The 22,542-nt window shown below is 36.7% G+C and overlaps 2 pseudogenes; both read left to right on the top strand.

The window, feature by feature from the left end:
- The first annotated feature begins 1,767 nt into the window (after nucleotides 1-1,767).
- Nucleotides 1,768-2,696, top strand: LOC102414444 (annotated as a pseudogene).
- An 11,926-nt stretch (nucleotides 2,697-14,622) lies between these two features.
- Nucleotides 14,623-15,588, top strand: LOC112579436 (annotated as a pseudogene).
- Nucleotides 15,589-22,542: the final 6,954 nt, after the last annotated feature.

The following is a 22,542-nucleotide window of genomic DNA, read 5'->3' as shown; positions in this document are numbered from 1 at the left end:
TTTCAAAATTTCAGTCAACAAGTCTAGTTATGTTAATATGACAGAGTGAAAAGAACTGAACAGTCAAATGCTATTTTTCTTTTTGCAGTTAGTAGGAAAGAAGTTGCTTGTGAAAAATTTCCCTGCCAAATAACTAGTTAATTTCTCCTATGTATATGTAGGATTTGCTTGGCATTTCAATATATTTCCTAATGCAATAAACGTGTTTTTCAGTGTGTGCACCATGGTATTCCTTTCAAATAATCTACACTGCACATAAAAATCTGAATAATCAGAAGACTCCATGAAGCAAATGGACAGACAGTCAAATAAACTATATGCTCAAGTCATAAGGTGGCCTTTTGCCCTCTTTGTCAAACTGGATGAAAAATAATTCCAAGTGTTTATAAGTAACTTCAAGTTATTCTTCAGGTTCTGAACAAGCGTCCAGAAGGTAAGACTGATATTAAGTACTGGGAACCAGGCTCATAGTTGTGAGACTTTCTTTGTTATATGAGAGAGTAAATTACTTAGTGTAAATCAAATTTAGATTCAATTCTAGGTATATGACTTAAAAATGTGTACTTGAGAAAATGAATTAGGTATTCTGAGCCTTAATTTCTTCACTTCTGAAACAAGGATTACAGTTCTTTCTACTGTAAATATTAAGTGGGTTGCATCAAACTATGAGTGAGTTATTGGAATATACTGTAGGAGTTTGGAGAAGTAGAGTGATGCTATCAGAATAAGATTAAAAAGGACAGTTTGGGCTGCTTTAGGAGAACCAGCTTTTGAGGCCGATATCAATGTGAAGAGACGTAGTAGGAGGCTATTATGGTGGACCTGGAAGAAATTAAGTAGGGAATGATCAAATCTGTGATATATTTTGAAAGTAGAGTTAGTAGGATTTATTTAAATTTTATGAGAGTAACAAATGAGTAAAGAACACTAAAATTTTGTCTCTGAACAATAACATGGAAAATTATAGTATTTAATGAGATAAATAAGGAATGCCTCTTTAAATTTTGTTTAGAAAACGCTCATGTTTATTGTGGAAAATTCAGAAGTTAGTTTTACAAATAGTAAATTGCTATTCGATTTGATATCAAAATTAGAGATCTTGCAAATAAACGTTTGAAATTTAGGGGTTGGAGATGCAAAATTAGACTGCTGCAGTCTAACTTATTGGTCAGAAAAGGGAAATATGCACCTAAAGACCTAAGACGTGTCAGTGAGGTTAGAGACAATTCAGGACAAGGATCTTCTTTTCACACATTCATCTACCCATTGATTACGTGTATTACCTTAAGTGTGTCTCATATATTATACTTTGTGTCTATAAATGCTGCACCTTTTCATGGCTTTCTCTTCCTATTTCTTTATACTTTCAATTATTTTATACACTCAGCTCAAGTACTGCTTCCTCTTGAAAGTCTTCTGTGATACTCATTTGATATATTCCTATATTATGACTCTTCAGCACTGTGTGAATTTAATGGAACTTAATACATGTGTCTGGAATTGCTTGCTTTTTCATTCTGTGTGATATCACTGAGGTTAAAACAAACAAACAAACAAAAAACAGAAAACAAAAAAACTATGCCTTATTCAATTTGGTAATCAAAATGTCTATGACACATTAGACACAAATACATGTTCTTCCAATGAATGGATAAATTAAAAGTTATTTTTATACATTTGAGCACCTTTTTACCTTTAAGTGTTCCCCTCCTTGTTTTTCTTAGGTAAACTGCTTTAATATGTGAAGTCAGCTCCTGTCTGGATCAGATGGAATCAAGAAATAATGTAACCTACTTTGTCCTTCTGGGCCTCACACAGAATCCAAAGGAGCAGAAAGTGCTTTCTCTTTTGTTCCTGTTCATCTACCTTTTGACTCTGGTGGGCGACCTTCTTATTATAGTGACTATAGCTGTCAGTGAGACCCTGAACTCACCATGTACGTTTTTCTTGCTAGCTTATCCTGTATGGATGTCACTTACTCCACTTCTATCACCCCCAGATTGATTTCAGAGCTGTTATTTGGGGGAAAAAACACATCCTTTGAATCTTGCATGACCCAGCTGTTTACAGAGCACTTTTTAGGTGGTTCAGAGATCATCCTTCTGCTGGTGATGGCCTATGACCACTTTGTGGCCATCTGTAAGCCCTTGCATTACTTGGTGATCATGAGGCAGAGAGTGTGTGTTGTGTTGCTGGTGCTGTCCTGGGTTGGAGGTTTTCTGCACTCAATTATTCAACTTAGCACTATTTATTGGCTCCCATTCTGTGGCCCCAATATCATTGATCACTATATGTGTGACATGTACCCCTTATTGGAACTCGTCTGCACTGACACCTATGTCACTGGCATCTTAGTGCTGGCCAATGGAGGACTGATCTGCACTATAGTGTTTCTGCTCTTGCTCGTCTCCTATGGAGTCATCCTGCACTTTCTGAAGAACCTGAGTCAGGAAGGGAGGCGGAAAGCCCTGCAGACCTGTGGTTCCCACATCACTGTGGTTGTCTGCTTCTTTGTTCCCTGTATTTTCATGTATGCAAGACCTGCTAAAACATTCCCCATAGACAAATCTGTGAGTGTGTTTTGTACAGTCATAAGCCCCATGCTGAACCCATTTATCTAGAGTCTAAGAAATTCTGAGTTGACTAATGCTATGAAGAAGCTCTGGAGAAGAAACATCATATCTCATAATAAATAAGTGCATCATCTACCATGAAGGGAGCCATTTGACAGCAGGTTCCATTGCAGAAATCATTTTAAAATTTGATTCTGATTAAAAAATTTTTCTTTAAAAAGAAAATTTCTCTGTCTTCAAAGATATTAAGATAATTGTGATTAAAGATTACAATTATACACCTGTGCTATTAATAACACTTTCATCCATACTAGGATGTAAGGTCCATAATTACTTCTTTATCACTGTACCTGGAAATGTATAATGCCTGTATGGTAAGGAGTTAATAATAAATAATGATTAAGTGGGAAAACTATTATATAGTAACACTGATTTTTATTCATTTTATGCATTTAGCTTTTTTACTCTTTTTCAGAGACAGTAATTTTTATTTAGTTTCTTGTAATTTAAGTAAACTTTTTAATTTTTACAATGTAAAATATTCAATTCTATATAAGTCCCTTTGTTAGTATATTTCAGTTGCATTATTCACAAAATTTTTACTTTAATACTGTTAGTGTTCACAAGAAAATTGAAGCAAAATAGATAATAATAAACAACACAAATAAAACCAAATAATATGGGGTGAAGTGTCAAACAAATTTCTCCCTTTTCTCTCAATATTTTCCAATCTTCATGCTAAGAGGTAGAATCTAATTTTTTTTCTTAATTTTCATCTAGTAAAAATCTTTGCAAATGCCAGTGTATTTGCCCTATATATATTTGCTTTTTCTATATATATCACACTTGCTTTTACTATGCCACATCTTAAAGCTATTTCAATGCCAGCTCAAACATATCCCTTAACTTTTCTCATGTTTCACAATACTTCTTATAAATTTATATTAAAATTCATATGCCCATTTCTTTTCATGTGCTTTTAAACTTTTTTATGACAGTTTTCAAATAAGTATATGTTTTTGACTATGTGCAAATATGATTTCCTAGGCATAAAATTGTTGATTTGATATTTGAATCAATGACCAGGTAACATATGCATTTAAAGTGTTGATATTGATAGTTATTGACAAACTATTTTTCTGGAGGTTGTGTAACAACTACAGTCTTGTCCACTGTCAGTGAGAATTCATTTGTCCATATATTCAAGACCAGTACCTAATAAATATTTATAACAACTGATTAAAGTTATTTTTATACTTTGCTACCCCTTTGATATAATTTAGCTGGGCATCATTCAATACATTTAACTTGTGTTGTATTTATTTTTTGGTGGATATGTTATATGTATTTCTTTATTGCATTCAATTTTTGATTTTTATGAGATTATATATTAAAGAAATGATCTCTTTTACATTGTATATATAATTAATATTTTTTGGTTATATGTTCTTAAATTTTTATCCAATGTGGAGTGCTTTTTGCATGTAATATTTTTATACTTTATATTCAGGTTTTTTGTATATTGCTTATGAAGAATTTTTTCATTTCACTTGTGACAATTTTTCAATTCTTTTTTAGTATTTAATTTTTAAAACATTTTTGATATCATATGGAAACTTTTGATTTGTCTTGATTAATTTTTCTATAGGAGATAAATATGGATTGAATTTTTAGTTGTTTCTCTAAATTTTGGGTTTCTTTCAAATGGTCATGCAAAGATCTTTTTGCCATTGATTTTTAAAAATTATTTTTAAAATTTAAATTTATTTTTTTAATTGGAGGTTAATTTCTTTACAATATTATATTGGTTTTGCCATACATCAACATGAATCCTCCACAGGTGTACACATGCTTCCCATCCTGAACCCCTCTCCCACCTCCCTCCCTGCACCATCCCTCTGGGTCAAACAGTGCACCAGCCCCAAGCATCCTGTATCCTGCATCGAACCTGGACTGGTGATTCGTTTCTTATATGGTATTATATGTTTCAATGCCATTCTCCCAAATCATCCCACCCTCTCCCTCTCCCACAGAGTCCAAAAGACTGTTCTATACATCTGTGTCTTTTTTGCTGTCTTGTATACAGGGTTATCATTACCATCTTTCTAAATTCCATATATATACGTTAGTATACTGTATTGGTGTTTTTCTTTCTGGCTTACTTCACTCTGTATAATCAGCTCCAGTTTCATCCACCTCATTAGAACTGATTTAAATGTATTCTTTTTAATGGCTGAGTAATACTCCATTGTGTATATGTACCACAGCTTTCTTATCCATTCATCTGCTGATGGACATCTAGGTTGCTTCCATGTCCTGGCTATTATAAACAGTGCTGCGGTGAACATTGGGGTACACGTGTCTCTTTCAGTTCTGGTTTCCTTGGTGTGTATGCCCAGCAGTGGGATTGCTGGGTCATAAGGCAGGAACAGAAAAAGAAATAAAAGGAATCCAGATTGGAAAAGAAGAAGTAAAACTCTCACTGTTTGCAGATGACATGATCCTCTACATAGAAAACCCTAAAGACTCCACCAGAAAATCACTAGAGCTAATCAATGAATATAGTAAAGTTGCAGGATATAAAATCAACACACAGAAATCCCTTGCATTCCTATACACTAATAATGAGAAAATAGAAAGAGAAATTAAGGAAACAATTCCATTCACCATTGCAATGAAAAGGATAAACTACTTAGGAATATATCTACCTAAAGAAACTAAAGAGCTCTATATAGAAAACTATAAAACACTGGTGAAAGAAAACAAAGAGGACACTAATAGATGGAGTAATATACCATGTTCATGGATTGGAAATGAATTTCAATATAGTGAAAATGAGTATACTACCCAAAGCAATCTGTAGATTCAATGTAATCCCTATCAAGCTACCAAGGGTATTTTTCACAGAGCTAGAACAAATAATTTCACAATTTGTATGGAAATACAAAAACCTTGAATAGCCAAAGCAATCTTGAGAAAGAAGAATGGAACTGGAGGAATCAACCTGCCTGACTTCAGTCTCTATTACAAAGCCACAGTCATCAAGACAATATGGTACTGGCACAGAGACAGAAATATAGATCAATGGAACAAAATAGAAAGCCCAGAGATAAAATCCACGCATTTATGGACACCTTATCTTTGACAAAGGAGGCAAGAATATACAATCTTTATAGATTGTATAAGAAAAGACAATCTTTATGGATTGTAAAAGAAAAGACAACCTCTTTAACAAGTGGTGCTGGGAAAACTGGTCAACCACTTGTAAAAGAATGAAACTAGAACACTTTCTAACACCATATACCAAAATAAACTCAAAATGGATTAAAGATCTAAACATAAGACCAGAAACTATAAAACTCTTAGAGGAGAACATAGGCAAAACACCCTCTGACATAAATCACAGCAGGATCCTCTATGACCCACCTCCCAGAATATTGGAAATAAAAGCAAAAATAAACAAATGGGACCTAATTAAACTTAAAAGCTTCTGCACATCAAAGCAAACTATAAGCAAGGTGAAAAGGCAGCCTTCAGAATAGGAAAAAATAATAGCAAATGAAGCAACTGACAAACAACTAATCTCAAAATATACAAGCAACTCCTACAGCTCAATTCCAGAAAAATAAAAGACCCAATCAAAAAATGGGCCAAAGAACTAAATAGACATTTCTCCAAAGAAGACATACAGATGGCTAACAAACACATGAAAAGATGCTCAACATCACTCATTATCAGAGAAATGCAAATCAAAACCACAATGAGGTACATTTCACGCCAGTCAGAATGGCTGCATTCCAAAAGTCTACAAGCAATAAATGCTGGAGAGGGTGTGGAGAAAAGGGAACCCTCTTACACTGTTGGTGGGAATGCAAACTAGTACAGCCACTATGGAGAACAGTGTGGAGATTCCTTAAAAAACTGGAAATAGAACTGCCATTGACTTAAAATCCTGACTATTGTGTCCTGAAGTCCAATGTATTTGGATCTAATTCAAGACTCTATTCTTTTTCATTGATCTCTTTATTCATGTGCAGATTGGCACATAATATAATTGCTATCATATATTACAGATTTTGATAAGTAAAGAGACTAGCAGTCCCTTGTTACTATACTTTCTCAGAGGTATGCCTAGGCTTGTATATCTCTGTTCCAAATCATTGCAAATAAAATAATAAATTGAATATAAATAAAATAAATAATATAGTTTAAAATGCTGCTGCTACTAAGTTGCTTCGGTCGTGTCCGACTCTGTGCCACCCCCTAGACGGCAGCCCACCAGGCTTCCCCTTCTCTGGGATTCTCCAGGCAAGAACACTGGAGTGGGTTGCCATTCCCTTCTTCAATGCATGAAAGTGAGAAGTGAAAGTGAAGTCACTTAGTCGTGTCTGACTCCTAGCGACTCCATGGACTGCAGCCTACCAGGTTCCTGGTCCATGGGATTTTTCCAGGCAAGAGTACTGGAGTGGGTTGCCATTGCCTCCTCCAAGTTTAAAATGAAGTTAAAATAAATTTAAAATAGTTTAGTCACAAAATAATATTCAGTTATTATTTTCAATAAGATTCATTTTAAGAACAGTCATTTTAGAGGAGTTGATGTCTTTAGAGTTTTAAACTTGACTCAGTTATGAAGAAGGTACGGAGAAGGCTATGGCACCCCACTCCAGTACTCTTGCTTGGAAAATCCCATGGATGGAGGAGCCTGGTGGGCTGCAGTCCATGGGGTCTCTAAGAGCTGGACACGACTGAGCGAGTTCACTTTCAGGTATGAAAAGATGTTTTCAGTTAAAAGTCACCTTTTGTAAATTTGGGTAAAGCAGGAATTACAGTTCCTGCTTGTGTTTCTGTCCTTGTGGACATCTGCTGTTCTTCATCTATGACTCTGAAATACCAACTGACACCTGCTGTAAGAAAACAATCATCTCCTTCAGGAAGTCCAGGACTCACTTCTTTGCTGAGCATTTTTGCTGCTCTGATCTTCCCACCCATAGTGGTTGCCAATGAACACTATGTGGCCATCTGCAAAGCCCTGGACTCTGAAACCATCATGAGTGACAGGGATGTGGCTTTCTCTTTCAAGTAATAGGAACAGAAGGGTTGTACTTGCAACCACACAGATCTTCATAGTGTGGCTACCTGTCTGTGGTTCAATGTCAAAGACCATTCTTGTGTGCCTTAACCCTTTGTTGAAACTTGTCTGCATGGAATTCACATCCTTGGTCTCTGTTGCTGCCAATCATTGGTTCATTTATCCATTAAAATATTTTCCCTTGTTGGTCTCCTATGTGGTCATCTTGTCCTCCCTAGAGACATAGCTTGGAGGGGAGATGCAAAGTTCTCTTCACCTGTGTCTCTCACATCACTGTGGTCATCTTAGTTTTTCTGCCCTGCTTATTTGTGCATTTGTATCCAAGGCTTGGGTACATTTTATATCATGATAAGGCCTTTGTTAAACTTCTTAGACTTCAAGCTCAGAAATTTAGACATGAAAATGCTATGAGGAAGTTCTGGGATGATAAAGTGTCTTTGGGAAATAATCATAACAATAAAAAGTGAGTTTGTCTTTAAAATGGAAAAGAGAAAATACAATTTTTATTTTATTTTTAATATATTTATTTATTTTAATTGATAGCTAATTACTTTACAATATAGTAAATTACTATACAATATAGTAGTGGTTTTTGCCATACCTTGACACGAATCAGCCAAGGGTGTACATGTGTTCCCCATCCTGAACCCTGCTGCCACCTCCCTTCCCATCCCATCCCTCGGGGTTCTCCCAGGGCACCAGCCCTGAGCACCCTGTCTCATGCATCGGCACTGGACTGGTGATCTATTTCACATATGGTAATGTACATGTTTCAATGCAATTCTCTCAAATCATCCCACCCTCACCTTGTCTCACAGAGTCCAAAAGTCTGTTCTTTACATCTGTGTCTCTTTTGCTGTCTTGCATATAGGGTCATTGTTACCATCTTTCGAAATTCCATATATATATATATATATATATATCTATATATATATATCTTGTATTAGTGTTTTTCTTTCTGGCTTACTTCACTCTGTATATTAGCCTCCAGTTTCATCCACCCTCATTAGAACTGATTCAAATGCATTCTTTTTCATAGCTGAGTAATATTCCATTGTGTATATGTACCACGGCTTTCTTATCCATTTGTCTGCCAATGGACATCTAGGTTGCTTCTATGTCCTAGCTATTGTAAACAGTGCTGTGATGAATCTTGATGTATATGTGTCTCTTTCAATTCTGATTTCCTCGGTGTGTATGCCCGGCCGTGGGGTTGCTGGGTCATATGGCAGTTCTATTTCGAGTTTTGTAAGGAATCTCCACACTGTTCTCCATAGTGGCTCTACTAGTTGGCATTCCCACCAACAGTGTAAGAGGGTTCACTTTTCTCCACACCCTCTCCAGCATTTATTGTTTGTAGACATTTTGATAGCAGCTATTATGACTGGTGTGAAATGGTACCTCATTGTGGTTTTGATTTGCATTTCTCTGGCAATAGTGATGCTGAACATCTTTTCATGTGTTTGTTAGCCATCTGTATGTCTTCTTTGGAGAAACGTCTGCTTAGTTCTTTGGCCCATTTTTTGATAGGGCCATTTATTTTTCTGGTATGGAGCTGCATGAAATGCTTGTATGTTTTTGAGATTAGTTGTTTGTCAGTTGCTTCATTTGCTATTAATTTTTTCCCATTCTGAAGGCTGTCCTTTTACCTTGCTTATAGTTTCCTTCATTGTGCAAAAGCTTTTAAGTTTAGTTAGGTCCCATTTGTTAATTTTTGCCTTTATTTCCATTACTCTGGGAGGTGGGTCATAGAGGATCCTGCTGTGATTTATGTCAGAGAGTGTTTTGCCTATGTTTTCGTCTAGGAGTCTTATAGTTTCTGGTCTTACATTTAGATCTTTAATCCATTTTGAGTTTATTTTTTTGCATGGTGTTAGAAAGTGTTCTAGTTTCATTCTTTTACAAGAGGTTGACCAGTTTTCCCAGCACCACTTGTTAAAGTGATTGTCTTTTCTCCATCGCATAGTCTTGCCTCTTTTGTCAAAGATAATGTGTCCATAGGTGTGTGGATTTATCTCTGGGCTTTCTATTTTATTCCACTGCTCTATATGAGAAAATAAACTTTTATGATTGAAGACAACTGTACACTACTTAACAAAAGCATGCTGTTTTTGACATATAGCCACACAGAGGCAAGTTCCAGGTAGAGAGTGATTTACCATTATAAAAATATATTTAGGTTTATGTATTTCCCAGTTGGTAGTTAACATTTATTTACTGTCAGAATTAGTTAGGATTTGGAAATTCCCTGCCAGTCCAGAGGTTGGGACTACACATTTTCATTGCCAAGGGCCTATGTTCAGCCTCTGGTAGAAAAACTAGAATCCCACAAGGTACACCACACAGCCACACACATAAAAAAGCCACACAAAACAGAATAATGGACAGACAACAACGTAGGCATGGAATATTGAAAAAAAGTTTGTTATAGTACAGTTCTAAAGATTTTTTGAAATGCAAATGTTTATTTTACTATGACTCATTGCAGTTTCTATTTCAGTTTCTAGTTAAGTCATCACGTTTCCATGTAGCATAATTTAGTCCCTGTCACTCTGAGGGTAAACCCACCCCACTCAGTGTTTCATCAGTCACTTTGGTGTCTCTGCAGAGTGGAGTCAAAGTCCAATCTGTGGTGTGTAATCTGGGTGTATGTTCCCACTGCTTTGTAGGGAGGAAGTTTCATATTATAAAATGCCCTCCTCCCCTGAATAACCAGGCAATCTGAGCTAGTCTGGAGGAGCACAAAATACTTCAAAAATGTTTGCTCTCTTGCACCTAAAATCTGATTTTCAGACTCCAAACTTATTTCAGGTCTGCTTTGTTTATTGATGAATCCTGAGTACTTAGAACAAAGCCTGGCCTATGGTAGATACTCAATGTTGATTGAGTTGATTATATAATACTTGGGTATTGACAATACACCCTAGTATATTTAAAATTGATAACCAACAAGGATCTACCATATATAGCACAGGGAACTCTATTCAACATCCTATAATAACCTAAATGGGAAAAGAATTTGAAAAATATTAGGTACGTGTATATGTACAACTCACTCACTTTGCTGAACACCTGAAGCTAATGTTAGTCAGCTATAATCCAATATAAAATAAATATTGAATATTAAAAAATAGAAATTTTAATTTAGCAATTATGTCATTGGATTCCTAGATGTTAATTGGCAGATGAATGGATAAGAACGTTGTAGTATACATATCCAATGGAATAATTACTCAGTTATAAAAAAGAATGCATTTAAGTCAGTTCTAATGAGGTGGATTAAGCTAGAGCCTATTATAAATGTGAAGTAAGTCAGAAATATATATTGTGTATTAAAGTGTATATATGGAATTTAGAAAGATAGTACTGATGATCCTATGTGAAGGGCAGCAAAAGAGACAGGCATAAAGAACAGCTGTTTGGACTCAGTGGAAGAAGGAGAGAGTGGGATGATTTGAGAGAGTAGCATTGAAACACACACCTTACCATGTATAAAACAGACAACCAGAGGGAGTTTGATGTAAGACACAGGGCACCCAAGCCAGCGTTCTGTGCCAACCTGGAGGGGTGGGATGGGAGGCGAGAGGGTGGAGGTTCAGGAGGGAGGGGACACAAGTATGCAGCAGAGGCTATCGTCCTCCAATTGAAGTAATAAATAAATTAAAAATAAAATTATTAAAAAATAGAAATTTTAATTTAGTTTTGTCATTAGATTGACATATTTATGTCTTAAATCCAGGTGTATCTAAAGCCAGACACGGTGGCTATCATGCTATAGTTCATGTTCATATCATAAACCAAACTAGGGGACAAACTTGCATCTTATGCATTGGCAAGTGAATTCTTCGTCACTGAGTCACCAGGAAAGCCCCTATCAGTTCAGTTCCATTCAGTCACTCAGTCGTGTCCGACTCCTGGTGACCCCATGAACTGCAGCACGCCAGGCCTCCCTGTCCATCACCAACTCCCAGAGTCCACCCAAACCCATGTCTGTCGAGTTGGTGATGCCATCCAGCCATCTCATGCTCTGTCATCCCCTGCTCCTCCTGTTCTCAATCTTTCCCAGCATCAGGGTCTTTTCAAATGAGTCAGCTCTTCGCATCAGGTGGCCAAAGGACTGGAGTTTCAGCTTCAACATCAGTCCTTCCAGGGAACACCCAGGACCGATCTCCTTTAGGATGGACTGGTTGGATCTCCATGCAGTCCAAGGGACTCTCAAGAGTCTTCCACAACACCACAATTCAAAAGCATCAATTCTTCGGTGCTCAGCATTCTTTATAGTCCAACTCTCACATCCGTACACGACTACTGGAAAAACCATAGCCTTGACTAGACGGACCTCTGTTGACAAAGTCATGTCTTTGCTTTTTAATATGCTGTCTAGGTTGGTCATAACTTTTCTTCCAAGGAGTAAGTGTCTTTTAATTTCATGGCTGCAATCATCATCTGCAGTAATTTTGGAGCCCCCAAAATAAAGTCTGACACTGTTTCCACTGTTTCCCCATCTATTTGCCATGAACTGATGGGACCAGATGCCATAGTCTTAGTTTTCTGAATGTTGAACTTTAAGCCAACTTTTTCACTCTCCTCTTTCACTTTCATCAAGAGGCTCTTCAGTTCTTCTTCACTTTCTGCCATAAGGGTGCTGTCATCTGCATATCTGAGGTTATAGATATTTCTCTTGACAATCTTGATTCCAGCTTGTGCTTCTTCCAGCCCAGCATTTCTCATGATGTACTCTGCATATAAGTTAAATAAGCAGAGTGACAATATACAGCCTCGACATTCTCCTTTTCCTGTTTGGAACCAGTCTGTTGTTCTATATTCTATATCCAGTTCTAACTGTTGCTTCCTGACATGCATATATATTTCTCAAGAGGCAAGTCAGGTGGTCTGATATTCCCATCTCTTTCAGAATTATCCCCAGTTTATTGTTATCCACACAGTCAAAGGCTTTGGCATAGTCAATAAAGCAGAAATAGATATTTCGCTGGAACTCTCTTGCTTTTTCGATGGAGTCCCTATGGATGTTCTTTAAAAACTTTATGGAAAATCCCAGTGAATTAATTACACAAGAATCAGCCTTGGACACATTCCAAGACCCAGTAATAATTGCAGCTGGAAGGGATGAAATAGCCTGTGATTTTCACCCCTGAAAGGAAGAAGATGCTATTCGCTTAGTAACTGCCATAAAATTTTAAGAAGGCCCATTCTTAGACTTATAGCATGACTTATAAAGAATCACAGGAATGTCTTTCAAAATCTCAACTAGTTTGGTCATGTTAATATGACAGAGTGAAAAGAAGTGGACAGTCAAAGGTTATTTATATTTTTGAAGTTAGGAAGAAAGAAGTTACTTGTGAACAATTTCCCTGCCAAATAACTAGTTGATTTTGTCTATGTATTGTAGTATATGCTGGACATTTTGATATATTTCCTAAAGCAATAAACTTGTTTTTCAGTGTGTGCACCGTGGAATTGCTTTCAAATAATCTACACTGCACTTAAAATGACCTGAATAATCAGAAGACTCCATGAAGCAAATGGATGGACAGTCAAATAAACTATATGCTTAAGTAATAAAGTGGCTTTTTGTCCTCTTTGTCAAACTGGATGAAAAATAATTCCAAGTGTTTATGAGTAGCTTCAAGTTATTCTTCAGGTTCTGAACAAGCCTCCAGAAGGTAAGACTAACATTAAATAGTGGGAACCAAGCTCACAGTTGTTAGACCTTATTTCTTATATAGGAAAATAAATAACTTTAAAATCCATCATAAAAAATAAAAAAAATCAATCAAACAAATTCAATTCTAGGTATATGACTTAAAAAAGTGTACTTGAGAAAATGAATTAGATATTCTGAACCTTAGGTTCTTCACTTATGAAATAAAGATTATAGTTCTTGCTAGTGTAAATATTAAATGTGTTATATTAAACTATGAGTGAGTGATTGGAGTATACTGTAGGAGTTTGGAGAAGTAGAGTGATGTTATCAGAAGAAGGTTAAAAAGGACATTTTGGGCTGTAGCAGGAGAACCAGCTTTTGAGGCCAATATAAATGTGGAGAGACTTAGCAGGAGGCTGTTACCGTGGAACAGGAAAAAATTAAAAGTACGGAATGATCAATTTTGTGATATATTCTGAAAGTAGAGTTAGTACGATTTAAATTTCATGAAAGTGACAAATTTAAGTAAAGAGCACTGAAATTTTGTTTCTGAACACTAACATGAAAATTATAGTATTTAATGAGATAAATAAGGAATGCTCTTTATATTTAGAAAATGCTCATGTTTATTGTGGAAAATTTAGAAGATATGTTTTATAAATATTAAATTGCTATTGATTTGGATTTCAAAATTAGAGATGTTGCAAATAACCTTGTTATTGTTGCAGTCTAATTTATTGGTCAAAAAAGGGAAATAACCACCTACACAGACCAAAGAAATGTCAGTGAGGTTAGAGACAATTTAGGATAAGGAATTCATCTATTCACACATTCATCTACCCACACTGATTATGTGTATTACCTTGAGTGTGTTTCATGTATTATACTTTGTGTCTTTATAAATGCTGCACCTTTTCATGGCTTTATTTCTTTATGCTTTTGATTGTTTTTTACACTCAGCTGAAGCATTACTTCCTCTTGAAAGACTTCTGTGACACTCACTTGATGTACTCCTATATTCTGACTCCTCAGCACTGTGCAAATTTAATGGAACTTCATACACGTGTCAGGAATTTTTTGTTGTTGTTGTTCCGTGTCATATCACTGAGGTTAACAACAAACAAAAAACAACTATGCCTTATTCCACTTGGTAATCAAAATTTCTATGACACATTAGACACAAATAGATGTTCTATTTACATTCTTCCAATGAATGAATAAATAAATAAAAATTCTTATACATTTGAGCATTTTCCCCCTTTAAGTGTTTCCCTCCTTGTTTTTCTTAGGTAAACTGCTTTAATATGTGAAGTCAGCTCCTGTCCAGATTAGATGGAATCAAGAAATAATGTAACCTACTTTGTCCTTCTGGGCCTCACACAGAATCCAAAGGAGCAGAAAGTGCTTTCTGTTTTGTTCCTGTTCATCTACCTTTTGACTCTGGTGGGCACCCTTCTTATTACAGTGACTATAGCTGTCAGTGAGACCCTGAACTCACCATGTACTTTTTTCTTGCTAGCTTATCATGTATGGATGTCACTTACTCCACTTCTATCACTCCCAGATTGATTTCAGAGTTGTTATTTGGGGAAAAAAACATATCCTTTGAATCTTGCATGACCCAACTGTTTGCAGAGCACCTTTTTGCTGGATCAGGGGTTTTCCTTCTGCTGGTGATGGCCTATGACCGCTATGTGGCCATCTGTAAGCCCTTGCATTACTTGGTGATCATGAGGCAGAGGGTGTGTGTTGTGTTGCTGGTGCTGTCCTGGGTTGGAGGTTTTCTGCACTCAGTAATTCAACTTAGTACTGTTTATGGGCTCCCATTCTGTGGCCCAAATGTCATTGATCACTATATTTGTGACATGTACCCCTTATTGGAACTTGTCTGTACTGACACCTATGTCACTGGCATCTTAGTGCTGGCCAATGGAGGACTGATCTGCACTATAGTGTTTCTGCTCTTGCTCGTCTCCTATGGAGTCATCCTGCACTCTCTGAAGAACCTGAGTCAGGAAGGGAGGCGGAAAGCCCTCCAGACCTGTGGTTCCCACATCACTGTGGTTGTCTGCTTCTTTGTTCCCTGCATTTTCATGTATGTGAGACCTGCTAAAACATTCCCCATTGACAAATCTGTGAGTGTATTTTATACAGTCATAACTCCCATGCTGAATCCATTTATCTACAGTCTAAGAAATTCTGAGTTGACTAATGCTATGAAGAAGCTCTGGAGAAGAAACATCATATCTCATAATAAATAAGTGCATCATCTACCATGAAGGGAGCCATTTGACAGTAGGTTCCATTTCCTTAGAATGCAGAAGTCATTTTAAAATTTGATTCTGATTTAAAATTTTTTCTTTAAAAAGAAAATATCTCTCTCTTCAAAAAGTTTGTGATAATTGCGATTAAAGATTCTAATTATACAGCTGTGCTATTAATAACAGTTTCCTCCATACTAGAATGTAAGGTTCATAGTTACTTCTTTATCACGGTACCTAGAAATATGTAATGCCTGTATGGTAAGGACTTAATAATAAATAATGATTAAGTGGGAAAGCATTATAGAGTAACACTGATTTTTAGTCAATTTATGCATTTACCTTTTTTACTCTTTTTCAGAGACAAGATAAATTTTATTTAGTTGCTCTTAATTTACATAAACTTTTTAATTTTTACAATGTAAAATATTTAATTGTATATAGGCCCCTTTGTTAGTATATTTCAGTTGCATTATACACAAATGTTTTACTTTAATACTGTTAGTGTTCATAAGTAAATTGAAGTAAAATAGATAATAATAAGGGAGAAGGCAATGGCACCCCACTGCAGAACTCTTGCCTGGAAAATCCCCTGGATGGAGGAGCCTGGTAGGCTGAAGTCCATGTGGTCTCTAAGAGTCAGACATGACTGAGCGACTTCACTTTCACTTTTCTATGTCATGCATTGGAGAAGGAAATGGCAACCCACTCCAGTGTTCTTGCCTGGAGAATCCCAGGGACGGGGGAGCCTGGTAGCCTGCCATCCATGGGGTCACACAGAGTCGAACACGACTAAAGTGACTTAGCAGTAGTAGCAGTAGCAGATAATAATAAACAACATAAATAAAACCAAATATTATGGGGTGAAGTGTCAAACAAATTTCTCCCTTTTCTCTCAATATTTTCCAATCTTCATGCTAAGAGGTAGAATCTATTTTTTTCCCCTTAATTTTCATCTACTAAAAATCTTTGTGAATGCCAGTGTATTTGCCTTATACATATTTGCTTTTTCTATATACATCACACTTGCTTTTACTATGCCACATCTTAAAGCTATTTCAATGTCAGCTCAAACATATCCCTTAACTTTTCTCATGTTTCACAATACTTCTTATAAATTTATATTAAAATTCATATGCCCATTCCTTTTCATGTGCTTTTAAACTTTTTTATGATAAGCAGTTTTCAAATAAATATATGGTTTGGAATATGTGCAAATATGAATACCAAGGCATAAAATTGTTGATTTGATATTTGAATCAATGATCAGGTAACATATGCATTTAAAGTGTTGATATTGATAGTTATTGACAAACTATTTTTCTGGAGGTTGTATAACAACTACAGTCTTGTCTACTGTCAGTGAGAATTCGTTTGTCCATATTTTCAAGACCAGTACCTGAAAAATATTTATAACAACTGATTAAAGTTATTATTTTTTTTAAATTTTATTTTATTTTTAAACTTTACAATATTGTATTGGTTTTGCCAAATATAGAAATGAATCCACCACAGGTATACATGTGTTTCCCATCCTGAACCCTCCTTCCTCCTCCCTCCCCACACCATCCCTCTGGGTCGTCCCAGTGCATCAGGCCCAAGCATCCAGCATCGCGCATTGAACCTGGACTGGCGACTGGTTTCATATATGATATTATACGTATTTCAATGCCATTTCCCCAAATCATCCCACCCTCTCCCTCTCCCACAGAGTCCAAAAGACTGTTCTATACATCATTGTCTCTTTTGCTGTCTCGTATACAGGGTTATTGTTACCATCTTTCTAAATTCTATATATATGTGTTAGTATACTGTATTGGTGTTTTTCTTTCTGGCTTAATTCACTCTGTATAATAGGCTCCAGTTTCATCCACCTCATTAGAACTGACTCAAATGTATTCTTTTTAATGGCTGAGTTATACTCCATTGTGTATATGTACCACAGCTTTCTTATCCATTCATCTGCTGATGGACATCTAGGTTGCTTCCATGTCCTGGCTATTATAAACAGTGGTGAGATGAACATTGGGGTAGACATGTCTCTTTCAGTTCTGGTTTCCTCCGTGTGTATGCCCAGCAGTGGGATTGCTGGGTCGTATGTCTGTTCTATTTCCAGTTTTTTAAGGAATCTCCACACTGTTCTCCATAGTGGCTGTCTAGTTTGCATTCCCACCAACAGTGTAAGAGGGTTCCCTTTTCTCCACACCGTCTCCTGCATTTATTGCTTGTAGACTTTTGGATCGCAGCCATTCTGACTGGCGTGAAATGGTACCTCATTGTGGTTTTGATTTGCATTTCTCTGATAATGAGTGATGTTGAGCATCTTTTCATGTGTTTGTTAGCCATCTGTATGTCTTTTTGGAGAAATGTCTATTTAGTTCTTTGGCCCATTTTTTGATTGGGTCGTTTATTTTTCTGGAATTGAGCTGCAGGAGTTGCTTGTGTATTTTTGAGATTAGTTGTTTGTCAGTTGCTTCATTCGCTATTATTTTCTCCTGTTCTAAATGCTGTCTTTTCACCTTGCTTATAGTTTTGTTGTGCAGAAGCTTTTAATTTTAATTAGACCCCATTTGTTTATTTTTGCTTTTATTTCCAGTATTCTGGGAGGTGGATCATAGAGGATTCTGCTATGATGTATGTTGGAGAGTGTTTTGCCTATGTTAATTTTTAAAACATTTTTGATATCATATGGAAACTTTTGATTTGTATTGAATTAATTTTGCTATTGGAGGTAAATATGGATTGAATTTTTAGTTGTTTCTCTAAATTTTAGGTTTCTTTTAATGGTCACGTAAATATATTTTTGCCATTGATTTAAAATCCTGACTATTGTATCCTGAAGTCCAATGTATTTGAATCTGATTCAAGACTCTATCCTTTTTCATTGATCTCTTTATTCATGTGCAGATTTGCACATAATATAATTGCTATGATATATAACACATTTTGGTGAGTAAAGAGACTAGCAGTCCCTCATTACTATTCTTTTTCAGAGGTATGCCTAAGCTTGTATATCTCTGTTCCAATTTATTACAAATAAAATAATAAATTGAATATAAATAAGATAAATAATATAGTTTAAAAGGCTGCTGCTGCTAAGTCACTTCAGTCGTGTCCAACTCTGTGCACCCCATAGACGGCAGCCCACCAGGCTCTCTCGTCCCTGGAATTCTCCAGGCAAGAACACTGGAGTGGGCTGCCATTTCCTTCTCCAATGCATGGAAGTGAAAAGTGAAAGTGAAGTTGCTCAGTCGTGCTCGACTCTTAGCGACCCCATGGACTGCAGCCTACCAGGCTCCTTAGTCCATAGGATTTTCAGGCAAGAGTACTGGAGTGGGTTTCCATTGCCTCCTCCGAGTTTAAAATGAAGTTAAAATAAATTTAAAATAGTTTATTCACAAAATAATATTCCGTTGTTATTGTCAATAAAATTATTTTTGCTGCTGCTGCTGCTAAGTCGCTTCAGTTGTGTCCGCCTCTGTGCGACCCCATAGACAGTAGCCCATCAGGGTCTGCCATCCCTGGGATTCTCCAGGCAAGAACACTGGAGTGGGTTGCCATTTCCTTCTCCGTTGTGTGAAAGTGAAAAGTGAAAGTGAAGTCGCTCAGTCGTGTCCGATTCTTAGCGACCCCATGGACTGCAGCCTACCAGGCTCCTCCTTCCATGCGATTTTCTAGGCAAGAGTACTGGAGTGGCTTGCCATTGCCTTCTCACAAGATTCTTTTTAAGAAGGGTCATTTTAGAGGAGTTATGTCTTTAGATTTTAAAACTGTGACCCAGGTATGAAAAGATGTTTTCAGTTAAAAGTCACCTTTTGTAAATTTGGGTAAAGCAGGAATTACAGTTCTTGCTTGTGTTTCTGTCCTTGTGGACATGTGCTGTTCTTCATCTATGATACCTGAAATACCAACTGACACCTGCTGTAAGAAAGCAATCATCTCCTTCAGGAAGTCCAGGACTCACGTCTTTGCTGAGCATCTTTTGCTGCTCTGATCTTCCCACCCATAGTGGTTGCCAATGAACACTATGTGGCCATCTGCAAAGCCCTGGACTCTGAAACCATCATGAGTGACAGGGTTGTGGCTTCCTCTTTCAAGTAATAGGAACAGAAGGGTTGTACTTGCAACCACACAGATCTTCACAGTGTGGCTGCCTGTCTGTGGTTCAATGTCAAAGACCATTCTTGTGTGCCTTAACCCTTTGTTGAAACTTGTCTGAATGGAATTCACATCCTTGGTTTCTGTTGCTGCCAATCATTGGTTCATTTATCCATTAAAATATTTTCCCTTGTTGGTCTCCTATGTGGTCATCTTGTCCTCCCTAGAGACATAGCTTGGAGGGGAGATGCAAAGTTCTCTTCACCTGTGTCTCTCACATCACTGTGGTCATCTTAGTTTTTCTGCCCTGCTTATTTGTGCATTGGTATCCAAGGCTTGGGTACATTTTATATCATGATAAGGCCTTTGTTAAACTTCTTAGACTTCAAGCTCAGAAATTTAGACGTGAAAATGCTATGAGGAAGTTCTGGGATGATAAAGTGTCTTTGGGAAATAATCATAACAATAAAAAGTGAGTTTGTCTTTAAAATGGAAAAGAGAAAATACAATTTTTATTTTATTTTTAATATATTTATTTATTTTATTGATAGCTAATTACTTTACAATATAGTAAATTGCTATACAATATAGTAGTGGTTTTTGCCATACCTTGACACGAATCAGCCAAGGGTGTACATGTGTTCCCCATCCTGAACCCCGCTGCCACCTCCCTTCCCATCCCATCCCTCAGGGTTCTTCCAGGGCACCAGCCCTGAGCACCCTGTCTCATGCATTGCAACTGGACTGGCGATCTATTTCACATTTGGTAATGTACATGTTTCAATGCAATTCTCTCAAATCATCCCACCCTCACCTTGTCTCACAGAGTCCAAAAGTCTGTTCTTTACATCTGTGTCTCTTTTGCAGTCTTGCATATAGGGTCATTGTTACTATCTTTCTAAATTCCAATATATATATCAATATCTTTTATTAGTGTTTTTCTTTCTGGCTTACTTCACTCTGTATAATAGCCTCCAGTTTCATCCACCCTCATTAGAACTGATTCAAGTGCATTCTTTTTCATAGCTGAGTAATATTCCATTGTGTATATGTACCACAGCTTTCTTATCCATTTGTCTGCCAGTGGAGATCTAGGTTGCTTCTATGTCCTAGCTATTGTAAACAGTGCTGTGATGAATCTTGGTGTATATGCATCTCTTTCAATTCTGATTTCCTCGGTGTATATGCCCAGCACTGGGGTTGCTGGGTCATATGGCAGTTCTGTTTCCAGTTTTGTAAGGAATCTCCACACTGTTCTCCATAGTGGCTGTATTAGTTGGCATTCCAACCAACAGTGTAAGAGGGTTCTCTTTTCTCCACATCCTCTCCAGCATTTATTGTTTGTAGACATTTTGATAGCAGCTATTATGACTGGTGTGAAATGGTACCTCATTGTGGTTTTGATTTGCATTTCTCTGGCAATAGTGATGCTGAACATCTTTTCATGTGTTTGTTAGCCATCTGTATGTCTTCTTTGGAGAAATGTCTGCTTAGTTCTTTGGCCCATTTTTTGATAGGGCCATTTATTTTTCTGGTATGGAGCTGCATGAAATGCTTGTATGTTTTTGAGATTAGTTGTTTGTCAGTTGCTTCATTTGCTATTAATTTTTTCCCATTCTGAAGGCTGTCCTTTTACCTTGCTTATAGTTTCCTTCATTGTGCAAAAGCTTTTAAGTTTAGTTAGGTCCCATTTGTTAATTTTTGCCTTTATTTCCATTACTCTGGGAGGTGGGTCATAGAGGATCCTGCTGTGATTTATGTCAGAGAGTGTTTTGCCTATGTTTTCGTCTAGGAGTCTTATAGTTTCTGGTCTTACATTTAGATCTTTAATCCATTTTGAGTTGATTTTTTTGCATGGTGTTAGAAAGTGTTCTAGTTTCATTCTTTTACAAGAGGTTGACCAGTTTTCCCAGCACCACTTGTTAAAGAGATTGTCTTTTCTCCATCGCATAGTCTTTCCTCCTTTGTCAAAGATAATGTGTCCATAGGTGTGTGGATTTATCTCTGGGCTTTCTATTTTATTCCATTGATTTATATGAGAAAATAAACTTTTATGATTGAAGACAACTGTACACTATTTATCAAAAGCACGCTGATTTTGACATATAGCCACACAGAGGCAAGTTCCAGGTAGAGAATGATTTACCATTATAAAAATATATTTAGGTTTATGTATTACCCAGTTGGTAGTTAATGTTTATTTACTGTCAAAATTAGTTAGGATTTGGAAATTCCCTGCCAGTCCAGAGGTTGGGACTACATACTTTCATTGCCAAGGGCCTATGTTCAGCCCCTGGTAGAAGGACTAGAATCCCACAAGGTACACCACACAGCCACACACATAAAAAAGCCACACCAAACAGACAAACGGACAGACAAAAACGTAGGCATGGAATATTGAAAAAAAGAGTTTGTTATAGTACAGTTCTAAAGATTTTTTGAAATGCAAATGTTTATTTTACTATGACTCATTGCAGTTTCTAGTTAAGTCATCACGTTTCCATGTAGCATAATTTATTCCCTGTCACTCTGAGGGTAAACTCACCCCACTCAGTGTTTCATCAGTCACTTTGGTGTCTCTGCAGAGTGGAGTCGAAGTCCAATCTGTGGTGTGTAATCTGGGTGTATATTCCTACTGCTTTGTGGGGAGGAAGTTTCATTATATAAAATGCCCTCCTCCCCTGAATAACCAGGCAATCTGAGCTAGTCTGGAGGAGCACAAAATTCTTCAAAAATGTTTGCTCTCTTGCACCTAAAATCTGATTTTCAGACTCCAAACTTATTTCAGGTCTGCTTTGTTTATTGATGAATCCTTAGTACTTAGAACAATGCCTGGCCTATGGTAGATACTCAATA

This window comes from Bubalus bubalis, chromosome 16 (genome assembly GCF_019923935.1).
Source record: "Bubalus bubalis isolate 160015118507 breed Murrah chromosome 16, NDDB_SH_1, whole genome shotgun sequence".
Lineage (NCBI taxonomy): Eukaryota > Metazoa > Chordata > Mammalia > Artiodactyla > Bovidae > Bubalus > Bubalus bubalis.
This window is presented reverse-complemented; position numbering and strand designations above follow the sequence as displayed.